This window comes from Phascolarctos cinereus, unplaced genomic scaffold (genome assembly GCF_003287225.1).
Source record: "Phascolarctos cinereus isolate Bilbo 61053 unplaced genomic scaffold, phaCin_HiC Scaffold_4;HRSCAF=312, whole genome shotgun sequence".
NCBI lineage: Eukaryota > Metazoa > Chordata > Mammalia > Diprotodontia > Phascolarctidae > Phascolarctos > Phascolarctos cinereus.
Genome location: NW_027555847.1, coordinates 188,134,658 through 188,147,418, shown reverse-complemented (window position 1 = coordinate 188,147,418; position 12,761 = coordinate 188,134,658). Strand labels below are relative to the sequence as shown.

General features: G+C 35.2%; 2 pseudogenes; one reads left to right on the top strand and one right to left on the bottom strand.

The window, feature by feature from the left end:
- Positions 1-601: 601 nt before the first annotated feature.
- LOC110201181 (small nuclear ribonucleoprotein E pseudogene) lies at positions 602-2,014 on the bottom strand (annotated as a pseudogene).
- Positions 2,015-5,467: 3,453 nt separating this feature from the next.
- On the top strand, positions 5,468-7,323 carry LOC110201182 (cytotoxic granule associated RNA binding protein TIA1 pseudogene; annotated as a pseudogene).
- Positions 7,324-12,761: the final 5,438 nt, after the last annotated feature.

The following is a 12,761-nucleotide window of genomic DNA, read 5'->3' as shown; positions in this document are numbered from 1 at the left end:
ACCAGTTAAAAAGGAAGGCCTGGCTTTAACTTGAGAACATTGGACTCCGGGTGAGAGCTGAGTAGGGAAGTTTAAAAAAAAGGAGAGGAGCGGGGTCAGACCTCCTACAATTCACTTCCCCATTTTTAACTCACTGCTGACTTGTTAAAGGTATGTTCCTTGGGATAAACTGGCTCTAGAGAAGCAGTTTCAAACCAGCATTTTAAGGACTAGGAGAGTAGTGTTTACAGTAATTTGAGGTAACTTCTCTATAGGCAAGGGCCAATATCGTTCTTTTTTTTTAGGTAACTGGGATTAGGTGACTTGCCCAGGGTCACACAGCTAGTAAGTGTCAAGTATTTGCTCTGAGGTCAGATTTGAACTCAGGTACTCCTGACTTCAGGGCTGGTGCGCTATGCACTGCGCCACCTAGCTGCCCCCCACCCCACAACATAGTTCTTGCTTAATGTAAGTGGACTGCTCTGTAGATCTCTCCCTCCCCTCATGGTTCTATGTGGCCCTGCCCCCTCCATGGTTCTGAGGCCTTTGAGCATCTTCAGTGCTTGGGCTCCCAAAGCCAAGGGCTTCAGTGCCTGGAGCAGAATACCCCTGGTTGGGGGTTTCACCGAAGCTGCCACCGCCTGGCAGGAGCTTGAATGGGAGCACAAGCCTGCTTGAGATTGTGTTCCACCTTCCCACCTTCCCTGGAGAATCAAATTTGTGGAAAGCAGATTTACATAAAGTGAGAACAATCTACACCTAATTTTTAGACTGAGTGAATGTTAGTCCCTTTGGAACTCATGGTAATATACTATGTTCTTTCAAGAACATAAACATTTTGCAGGAAGGGATCTGAGATTTTTAAAACTCCTTTTTTCTTTTTTTTTAAATAGAAACAAACCCCAGAGCAACCCATTTATTGTTATAATACCATGAAAGAAAGATCAAAATAACATGGAAAAATGTGTAGCTGGCTTTTGAAGCCCAGAGAATGTAACTAAAGAAAAAAGTATTGCTTGTGAGCGTCTTCTAACTTCACTGACCATATACTTCTAGTTAGATGCACTTTGTATGGGTTCAAATCCGGCCTCAGACACATAACACTAGCCGTGTGACCCTGGGCAAGTCACTTAACCCCATTGCCTAGCCAAAAAAAAAAAAAAGAAGAAGAAGAGGGAGACACTTTGTAGTAGAGTAATGCTGTCTCCTTTTAACATGATCCGACCAAGTTGTTTCCTTGACTTTGTTTTAGAGTGAATCTCCTCTGCATTACCCAATACAAGATTCATATACTCATCGAAATCAATTATGCAGCCCTCTATTCGCATATTTACTGCTCGTATAGCCACACCTAAATTCGGGACCGATTTTGGAGATACCTGAAGATGAGGTTGATGAGCTGCACCACCATCTTCTGCACCTTCTGGCCCTGGCCGCGGTACGCTATGGCGGGAGCGCACAATGAGAGCACTGGGCACGGCGAGCCTCAGGAAAACCACGAGCAGAACCGTAAAACTCCTTTTTCTAGTAGGGTTATTACTGAATCAAATCCCTACCTTCCCTTCTTCACTCAATGCATATGCTATTGAGGGGAGTTTTGTTTGCTATGGAGTACCATGACTACACTGTACATTTGAACATTTAAAAACAAATTTCCACTGAGTGAACTCTTTTCCTGGTCTATTCAGTAGTGCCTTTATTTAAAGATCTTTAGTGACTGGGAATTCACTACCTTCCAAGGCAGCTCATTCCACTGGACAATTGTTAGAATGTTTTTTTCTTATGTTGGGACAAAAATCTGGCTCCCTGCAACTCTTCACTATTGGCTTTGGTCCTGCTCTTGGGGCCAAGTAGAAACAATGTAAAACTTTTTCTTCCACATAGATGAAGATCTTGTTCTCCCTAACTATGTATGTATGTGTATGTGTGTGTGTATGTATGTATGTATATATGTATATATAGGAGTTTTACGGTTCTGCTCGTGGTTTTCCTGAGGCTCGCCGTGCCCAGTGCTCTCATTGTGCGCTCCCGCCATAGCGTATATATATGTATATATATACATATATATAAAATACATATATATGTGTGTGTGTGTATGTTTATTTGTTCATTTATTTTTATTTTGAATTTAAACACAAACACACAAAAAGCATTTATAAACACATAGCAAAACACAAAAAGAGGTTTTGTATGAAACATCAACCTTCATTTGAAACAACTTGCTTTTATAATATTATGTATACATATATACATGTATACATTTGATAAATTCTTCATGATATTTTCAAAACTGCCTGGCTTGTCTACGCCTCTTTGAATTGCTTTCTGTTCTCTTCTATGCATTTAAAAGAGATGTTTTAATGGCCTCTCTTTGGAAAGGTATCACTATTACTAACCCCTCTTTCCCCAAACCATTTCCCAATTAGCTGGAGAAAGAAGGGGGAGGGGAGAACCTATATAACAAACAGGTGTAGTCAAACAAAATGAAATCATAAAATGACCATGTCTAAAAATGTATGTCTTTGCAGTTTGTATCTATCAATCACCTTTCATCTGGAAGGGTGTAGAAGTCTTCTGAACATGTAGAGAGGTGAGAAAACTGGGGGACAGGGTGGGGGAGGGACTTTTGAAGAGGCATGTGAATTGAGATGGGGAAATGGGGACAGGGGGTGGGTGAAGTGGGGAGCTTGAGGGTGGGGGAGAAGATAAGGTAAAAGGGACAGGCTAAAAAGAGAGACTGAGAAAGAAAATAGTGAGTAAAAATAAGATGGAGGGATATTCACAAATAGTAATTACAACTTTGAATGTGAATGGAATGTTTACAGCAGCTCTCTTTGTGGTGGCAAAGAATTGGAAATTGGAAGGATTGCCATCAACTGGGCAATGGTTGAACAAGTTGTGGTGTATGATTGCGATGGAATACTGCTGTGCTATAAGAAATGGTGAGCTCAATGATCTTAGAAAAACATAGAAAGACTGGCACAAAATGATGAAGAGCAAAATGAGCAGAACCAAGAGAATGATGTATATAGTAACAGCAATATTATTTTAAGAAAGATTTCAAGCAACTAAGAAATTTTGACTATTATAAATACACAAATTAAAAATTAAGGACACATGAAGAAAGATGCTATCTGCATCCAGAGAGATCTGATAAATAGAAGTATGTATAGAATAATTTTACATATATATACCTATTTGTGTCTAGTGGTAGCCATCTCCTGGGGTGGGGACAAGGAAGGTTAAAAAAAGAAATTTACATGATAACTTTGTTGTATATTTGGAGGTAATAACAAATCGTACATGGTAGGTTTGCAGTTTCATGTGCAATCATCCTGCTTATTTTACTGTGTTATGGAAATGCTTGTTTTTGTTCTGTTAATTGAAAATAAAATAATTTTTTTAAAAAGTTGAGTAATATGTTTCAGCATAGATCCTTTGGAGACATAGTTGGTCATTGCTTTGAGTTGTTTTTGTTTACTATGTTGTTGCTTTTATCAATATTATTCTCCTGGTTGCGGTCACTTCATTCTTCATCAGTTCATACTACCTAGAATTTTCTGAGATCACCTCTTTTGTCATTTCTTATAACATTACATTGCACTCATACACCACAACTTGTTCCGCTATTTCCCCAGTTGTCTAAAGAGTAATCTATAACCTCTTTTTAGAATCCCTCTCCAGTATTATCCTAGCTTATAACTCTCTAGTTCCATTTACACTTATTTCTCTATTGAGTTCGAAGTATTTCTTCACCAATCTATTTGCATATGTGTATTTTCAGCCTTCTTTTGTTCATTTTGGATAAGAGTGAGGAGGTTCATCTGATGCCCACTACCCCACTCCTTCCTTCATGTTTGCATAATCTTCTTCTCATGCATCCTAATTATGAGAAATAGCAATGTCTGCCTCCTCCTGTTTAAGCTAGTGTATTCCTCCTTTAACCCTACTCAAATTATGAGAATTGAGCCATCTAACCCCTAGGAACTTGTTTTTCTTGTTTTCTTTGGTATTTTCTTATTTAACTTCCTCAATACTCTTTTAAGACATTAACGTTCTGAAGGGACATTTGTTTCCCATCCTGATCACCTTCTTAGTACATTCCAGCCTGGCAGTGTCTCTCCTAAAATGTTCCAAACTGGACCCAATATTCTACATAGTTCTGATGAGGGTAGAGGACAGAAAGATTCTTGCTTCTTATGCTCTGTACACTAGGATTCAGGAATAATGCCTTGTTGCATCTCTCTATGCTCTGTTTCTTGTATACAGTAGACATTTCATAAGTGTTGAATTGGGGAAAAACTGAATTGAATACTAAGCAAACATTAAGAGGCAGGAGAGAGTTTAACTGAAGTGGATCCTATCTCTGTTTATGAGGACATATAAAAAAATCAGAACAGAACATCAGAAAATTATCTGCGCAATACTTGAGTGCCCAGTTAAAAGGATTGAGCTTCTTATGATTGTACCCATTTTAAATATGAAAGGGGGCTATGGTAAACAAGAAACAAAGTCACATATAGACCTGCATTTTTTTAAATGATGATCCAACTGGAAAAACAGCTAAAATCAGTTTCCTTGTTAGACTATTAAGATCATTTAACTTAACAAAGTGACTCATACATGATAAATATTTAGTAAATATTTATTGAATGAATTAATGAATGTCATAAACCTAATGGGTCAAGTTAGACTAGGGGTCAGTAATCCTCGAAAAGTGGTGTGCCAAGAATCACACTCCATTCTTTTGGTTGGGGCAGAGTTAGGGAAAAGAAAAATGAGGAAGTCACTGTTGAGTATTATGAGCTGGTGTAAGTTGTGTGTGGGCAAAGCTGGTCTTCCTGCCAGCAGAATAGCAATTCACCTGTATGGTGATTTTATTTTATCATGGAGAATGCTCTTCCTCAAACTGCCATAAGTCCTTAATTTTTCTTTGTCACATTGTGTACATTCCACTAATTAGAGAATCATTTCCATTAATAAGGGACTTCTTTAATATGTAAGTATATCTGGGAAAGCTATCACAGTGACTTTACTTTTTCAGCTAGATATTAGAATAAAGCAAACTAATGTATGTAGTTTACACAGAAGGATTGAGAGTTTTGATGGAGCAGAGGGATAAGCAATTTTGGAGATGCTTCAAAGCATTAGATGTGTTTTAATTATCATTGTTACCATGATCATTATCTTCATCTTCATTATCATAAAGTGACTGGAAGGATGGTGGTGTCCTTGACAAATACTAAAAAGTTCAAAAGATGAAGGAGTTTGGGAAGAAAAATAACGAGCTCACTTTGAGACTTGTTGAGTTAGAGATGCCTGCAGACAATCCAAGTTGAAATAGGCGATTATAGAGATTGAACCGAAATAGAATGTGTAGATTTGTGAATCATAAGTATAGAAATAATAAATTAAACTTATGATGAAGTCATTGAGAAGTAAAGAAAGCCCAGGACAGAGCTTTGGAAAATATCCACACTTAGGGGGCATGACATGGATGATGATTGATCTAGTGAAGGAGCAGTCAGTGTACCTTCTCACAGCTTCAACAACACTATTTATTAGTGTGCCTATCCTTCCATAACCCTTCCAACATTGACCATTGCCATTTTTTGTCATTTTTGCCAATTTTCAGGGTATGAGGTTGAAACTCCAGGGCTGATTTGATTTGTATTTCTCTTAGTACTGGTGAAATGGAATATTCTTTCATATGATTGTGAATTCCCAACAGTTCTTTTGACCTTTTATCTATTAGGGAATGGATATTAGCCTTAAATATTTTCATTAATTGTTTATATATCTTAGATACTAAGTTCTTATCAGGGAAATTTGATACAAAGATTTTTTCCCCCTATTCAATCTCCTCCCTTCTTATCCTACATGCATTAATGTTATCTGCATAGAAACCTTTCAGTTTCAATTAATCAAAGTATCTATTTTTTCTCTGTAATTGCCTTCTTTTTTTGTTTTGGGTAAAAATACATCTTCTACCCTTAGCTGTGAAAGGTACATGATTTGTTTTTCTTCTAATTATTTATAATATGATCTTTAATATTAAGGTCATGTATCCATTTAAAATGTATTGTGGAATGTGGTATAAGGTAATGATTTGTCCTATGTCATCGTCTATCCTCTCTACATTATTTCACTTGGTGACCTCATCAAATCCTATGAGTTTAATTTCCATTCTCTATGAAGACTCCTTAAATCTATATGCTTCATTCACACATCTCTATTTTATATTTCATACTAGATGTCCTGTAGGCTTCTCAAACTCAATAACTTCAAAACTGAACTTTCTCTTTCTTCCCAAATCCACTCCTCTTCCAAATTACCCCATTTCTGGTAAGGGCACTGACGTTCTTTCAGTTATCCAGGTTCACAATCTCAGTGTCATTCTAAATTCTTCACCCCACCCTACCCCATATAACCTGTCAGTTGCCAGATCTTGTTTCTACCTCTCTATTCTGTCACATCTGTTTCTCTTTTCACATGGCCACCATTTAATTCATCATTCCCTCAGCACCTTCATCCTAGATTGTTGCAATGACCTACTAAGAAAATGCCATATAGCAGATGGACAGTGGCTTAGAGGAAGACAAATAAGAACTAACTGGGCAACATGAAAACTCTAGTTCTGAGTCACATATGAGTCATTTGACCAAACAACTGTCTTATGATGCTGCAGTAAATCAGTCCAGTTCAAGTGACTGCAATGTGTACTATGGGGACTTCAGGACTAATAGAGCAACTAAAATGCCAGTCACTATTTGGACAGATAATGGAAATTTGAGTCTTCCCAAAGGATATTCATTTGTATGGTTCCATTCCCATGAGAGTGGTGCATGTGCAATTGTTTCAGTTAATGGAACAACAACTGAAGGACATATAGTGAAATGCTATTGGGGCAAAGAAACTCTTGATATGCTAACTCCAGTTCCACACTTTCAGAGTGGGTTAATGGATTGCAGTGGTGACATGGTGAATGTGACCTTTTCAACTGACTCATGCTCACACAGTAGATTTTAAAACATTCTGACAAACATAGCAGGCAGATACAAATTGGATCTCCACAGGCTTGTGGTCGGTGGGGCCAGAGGCATGGAAATGCCCAACAAACTAGCTAGTACATGCCTAAAGGTTTGGCAAGTACCTGCATGTAAAATGTATGGATGGGCATGGAATCAATAGGATTTAATCAGACACCACCTTGTCCACCACCACCACTAGGTATAGGTACCAGGGATGGGTGCAAATTATGGAGTCTATGAAGGCCAGAATGGAAGTCCATTGCCCAATCAAAATGGATTCCAGTTGTGATATCCAGGTTATAAGACTCCGTAAGAATAGACTATGGAATCTGACCCCTGTGCTTGATGCTTAACGGTGAGTATAGTAAAGCCTTTGTTTATTTAAAGATTTATCAAATCAGTCAGTGCAAATGTCAGATAAAAGGTATTTAAAAGAAATTCCTTTTTTAATCATGAAATTACTTGTCACCCACATTGTTTTAATAAGAAACAAGATGCTGAATGTTTGCCAAATTTTACCTTCATTACTGTTTTTGACAATGTTTCTCAGATCTTTAAAATATAATATATGCTAACACGATTGAAAATGTGTAATAGGAAAAAAAGTACAAAAAGCCAAAAACTGCAGTCTGAAAGTTCTTTGAAATCTTCAATTTGTACACAATTCTGTGTTTTAGAAGAAAAGGCATTTTATCAGCTGACTATCTCCTCTTTTGTCCTGTCAATAAAATAATAATATAAATTATTAGTTTACATCATTTTATTTCAACATTTTTTCACAAAAAGTTTGTCTTGCCTTATTGAAGTTCTGTAAATTACAGTTAAAAGGGGGAAAGGATGTTCAACCTTTTAAAAATTGTAAAACTTTTTTAGATAGATCTATAACTGTATTCATTTTGTGTTTTTTATGAGAAAGTACTTAGAAAATTCCCTGTTAGATTTGTTTTAAAGGATTTTTGTCTTCTGTGATAAACTTTGCTGTGTACCAGGAAACTTGTATGCATGTATGTGTATATGTACATACATATATATGTATATATATATATACATATATATATGTATGTATACACACTAAAGACAGAAAAAAAGAAAGGATATTCAGCAAGTAGTACACCTTATGGGTTTAGAGAAACCTCTCAGTTTAGAAGAGTGTGTTGGGCTATGGTGACCTCAATGGAAGTGCACCATATCTGAAAGGCACAGACTTCATGGGCTGGTCCTTTTTGTGTCCTGACTGTCTACAAAGCCATGTCAATATCTTGAAACTTCTGGGCCTGCCAGTTGTTTTGGGATAACTTTTCTGCCTTTTGGAAGGGACGTGAAAGGAAGGAACAACTAGCCCAACCTATGTACCAAGGCATTAGGAGAAACTATCTCAGTATATAATGCAGAGTTTTAACAAGCATTGCTCCTACCTTATCTTCTCAATCCATCCTTCACAAAGTTGCCAGAGATTTTCCTAAAGTATTAGTTGTACCATATCATTCTGCTATCCAACAAACTCCAATGACTCCCTTTCCTTCAAAACTCTGCTCAAGTGATATCTTCTTTATTAAGTCTTTTCTGATCTCCCTCCACATACCAAAAAAAAAATCATCTTGTATTTATTTTATATGTATTTATTTATAAATATGTTGTCTACTGATAGAATGTGAGCTCCTTGAGGGTAGGGTCTGTTTTACTTTTGTCTTTTATTCCTAGTATCTAGCACTGCCAACTATTTAGCAGGTATTTATAAATGCCAACCTAATGTTGTCAACCACTAATATCAACCACTGCTAGAAAGATAGGCTGAAGGCAGCCTAGAGAAGGCCTGAAATGCCAGGCTTGACAGTTTGCATTCAGAGGCAAAAGTAAGTGACTGAAGTTTTCAGGAAAGCCTGTGGCAGCTAGAAGAACACCTATACTAGCTAAAGGAACAGCTGTGCCAACTAGAGGCAGCTAAGTGGTACAGTGGATAGAGCACTGTAGTGATAGAGTACTAGACCTGGAATCAAGAAGGCCTGAGCTCAAATCCAACTGTAGACACTTAACCAATTCTGGGCAAGTCACTTAACTTCTATCTGTCTCTGTTTCCTCAATGATAAAATGCTTGTTTCCTTCCTTTCTGCAACATGGCCTGACCCATTAGGGTTAGAGAGGTCTAGACTAAAAGCAAGGAGAACAACCAGAAAGCTACAACAATTCATCCTAGTGGGAAAATATTAGTGAAAATGAGAAGAGAGCTGAAGGAAGCAACATAGAGAAAAATAAATACGGGCTTTGAGGAGTAAAAAAAGAAAGTTGGAAAAATATATCTGGAGGGTATGATGTGCTTGGAGGCCTGTGTGAATAATTAGAAGCTTGGTTGTTAACCTATAAAAAAGGAGGCTGGCAGTATAAGATAATACTGTCAGGTCAAGAAATAATTTTTAGATAAGTAAAATTTAATGTACTAGTGATATAGCTTCAGTTATTTTTTAAATAATTTTTTCAATTAACAAATTGTCTCTCCTACCCCACTCTCACCAATAACTAAAAAAACCCTTGTAAAAATGTAACTTTTCAATTATTATATATATTTTCTTTTTTAAAATTATTTTTATTTTTTTGTTGCATTTTAAGTTCTAAACTGTCTCTCTCTCCCTCCCTCCCCACCCCATACTACAGAAGGCCACCATTTGTAAATATATGTAATTTATATATATATATATATATATATATGTATAAATATAAAACCATAAATATATGTAAATTTATAAATATGTGTAAAACCATATTATGTGTACTTCTTTTATTGATTCTTTTTCTGGAGGTGGATAGCATCTTCTTTCATAGGTCCTTTATAGTTGATTTGAGTATTTATAGTACTCAGAATAGCTTGGTTGTTCACAATTATTCCTTGAACAATATTGCTGTTACTGTTACAGTATTCTCTTGGTTCTGCTCACTTCACTTTTCATTATTTCATGCAAGTCCTTCCATGTTTTTCTAAAAATCAACCAGCTCATCATTTCTTATAGCACAGTAGTATTCCATCATAATCACATACCACAACTTTTTTATCCATTCCCCAATTAATGGGCATTCCTGCAATTTCTAGGTCTTTGCCACCGCAAAGAGATCTGCTATAAATATTTTAAATCATAAGTTCTTTTCCTTTTTCCCTGATCACTTTGGGAAACAGACCTAATAGTGGTATTGCTGGGTCAAAGGGCATAGGCAATTTGATAGCTCTTTGGGCATAATTCTAGCTTGCTCTCCAAATCGTTGGATCAGTTCACAGTTCCACCAACAGTGTATCAATGTTCCAATTTTTCCACATCCCTCCAATATTTGTCATTTTTCCCTTTATCATTTTAGCCAATCTAATAGGTGTGAGATCTCAAGTTATTTTAATTTGCATTTCTCTAATCAATAATAATTTAGAGCATTTTATATGACTATATATATGACCATATTTATAATATTTATATGACTATATATATATATATATATATATACATGCAGTTTTGATTTTACTAAAAAACTGCCTGTTCATATCCTTTAACCTTTTATCAATTGGGGAATGGGTCATATTCTTGTAAATTTGACAAAGTTTTCTACATATTTATATATTTGAGATACGAGACCTTTATCCAAGAAACTGTCTATAAATTTTTCACCAGTTTTTTGCTTTTCTTCTAATCTTGGCTACATTGGTTTTATTCGTACAAAGCCTTTTAAACCTAATGTAATAAAAATTATTTTACATCTGACAATGCTCTCTATCACTTGTTTATTCAAAAATTCTTCTTCTATCTGTAAGTCGGATAGGTAATGTGCTCCATGTTCTTCTAGCTTTCTTATATCTCCCTTTATAAATAGGTAATGTATCCATTTTGACCTTATCTTGGTAAATGGCATAAAATATTAATCTTTACCTTTAGTAAAGCCAGACTGATTTCCAGTTTTCCCAATAATTTTTAGCAAATAGTGTATTCTTATTCCCAAAGCTTAGATCTTTATATTTATCAAACACAAGATTACTATAATCATTTACTACTGCATGTTGTACATCTACTTTGTTCCAGTGACTCACCTTTCTATTTCTTAGCCAGTGCCAAATAGTTTAGTACTGCCTTATAATATAGTTTAAGATCTAGTACTGCTAAACCTCTCTCCTTTACATTTTTCATTAGTCCCTTTGATGTTCTTGACTTTTTGTTCTTCCAAATAAATTTGGTTATTATTTTTTTCTAATTCAGTAAAATAATTTTTGGTAATTTAATTGGGATGGCATTGAATAAGTAACTAGGCAGAATTGTCATTTTTATCATATTGACCTTGCCCCCACCCATGAACAAGTAATACTTCTCCAATTATTTAAATTTTACTTTATTTGTATAAAAGGTATTTTATAAGTATGTTCATGTAGTTCCTAAGTTTGTCTTAGCAGGTATTCTCCCAGATATTTTACTCAGCCAACAGTTATTTTAAATGGGATATCTCTTACTATCTGTTCTGACAGGGTGTTGTTGGTGATATATAGAAATGCTGATGATTTATGCAGGTTTATTTTATATCCTTCTACTTTGCTAAAATTACTGTCTTAACTAACTTTTTAACTGATTCACTAGAATTTTCCAAGTATGTCATCATGCTGTCTGCTAAGAGAGATCATTTTATTTCCTCAGTGCCCATTCTGATTCCTTCAATTTTTTTCTCTTATTGCTATTGTTAGGATTTCTAACAAAATATTGAATAATATTAGTGATAATGGGCATCCTTGTTTCACTTCTGATCTTATTGTAAAGCTTTTAGCTTATCTCCATTACATATCATGCTTGCTGATGGTTTTAGGTAGATGCTTCTTATCATTTTAAGATAAAATCCATTGGTAGCTATGCTTTTGAGTATTTTTTATTTGGAATGAGTATTGTATGTCATCAAAAACGTTTTCTACATCTGTTGATATAATCATAGGGCTTTTAACTTTTATTATTGATACAATCAATATGTTAATAGTTATTCTTCTGTTAAACCATCACTTCATTCTTGATGTAAATCCTACTTGGTCACAATGTATAATCTTTGTGCTATATTGTTATAGTCTCCTGGCTGGTATTTTATTTAGAATTTTTGCATCCACATCCATTAGTGAAATTGCTACATAATTTTCTTTGACTGTTTTTGCTCTTCCTGGTTTAGGTATCGGTACCATATCTATTTCATAAAAAGAGTTTGGTAGGATTACTTTTTTGTTTATTATTCCAAATGATTTATTTAATATTTAATTAGTTGATCTTTAAATGTTTGGTAGAACTCATTTATAAATCCATCTGGCCTTGATGCTTTTTTTCTTAGGAAGCTCATTTATGGCTTGTTCAGTGCATTGGTCTGCTCTCTATTTTACTGATGTATGTAAACATTTAGAGATATAAAATTTCCTCAGATTACTGTTTTTGCTTCATCCTCTAGGTTTTGACATATTATTTCGTTATTATCATTCTCTTTAATAAAATTATTTATTGTTTCTATGTCTTGTTCTTTAACCCACTCATTCTTTAAGTTATTTAGTCTTCTATTAATTTTTAATTTGTGTTTCCAAGGTCCCTTATTAAGTATAATTTTTATTACATTATGATCTAAAAAGGATGCATTTAATACTTCTGCTTTTTGCACTTCGATATAATTTTTATGCCCTAATATGTGGGCAATGTTTTGTAAAGGTATAATAAGCCACTGAGAAAAAGGTATATTCCTTTCCATTCCAATTTCAATCCTCTCCAG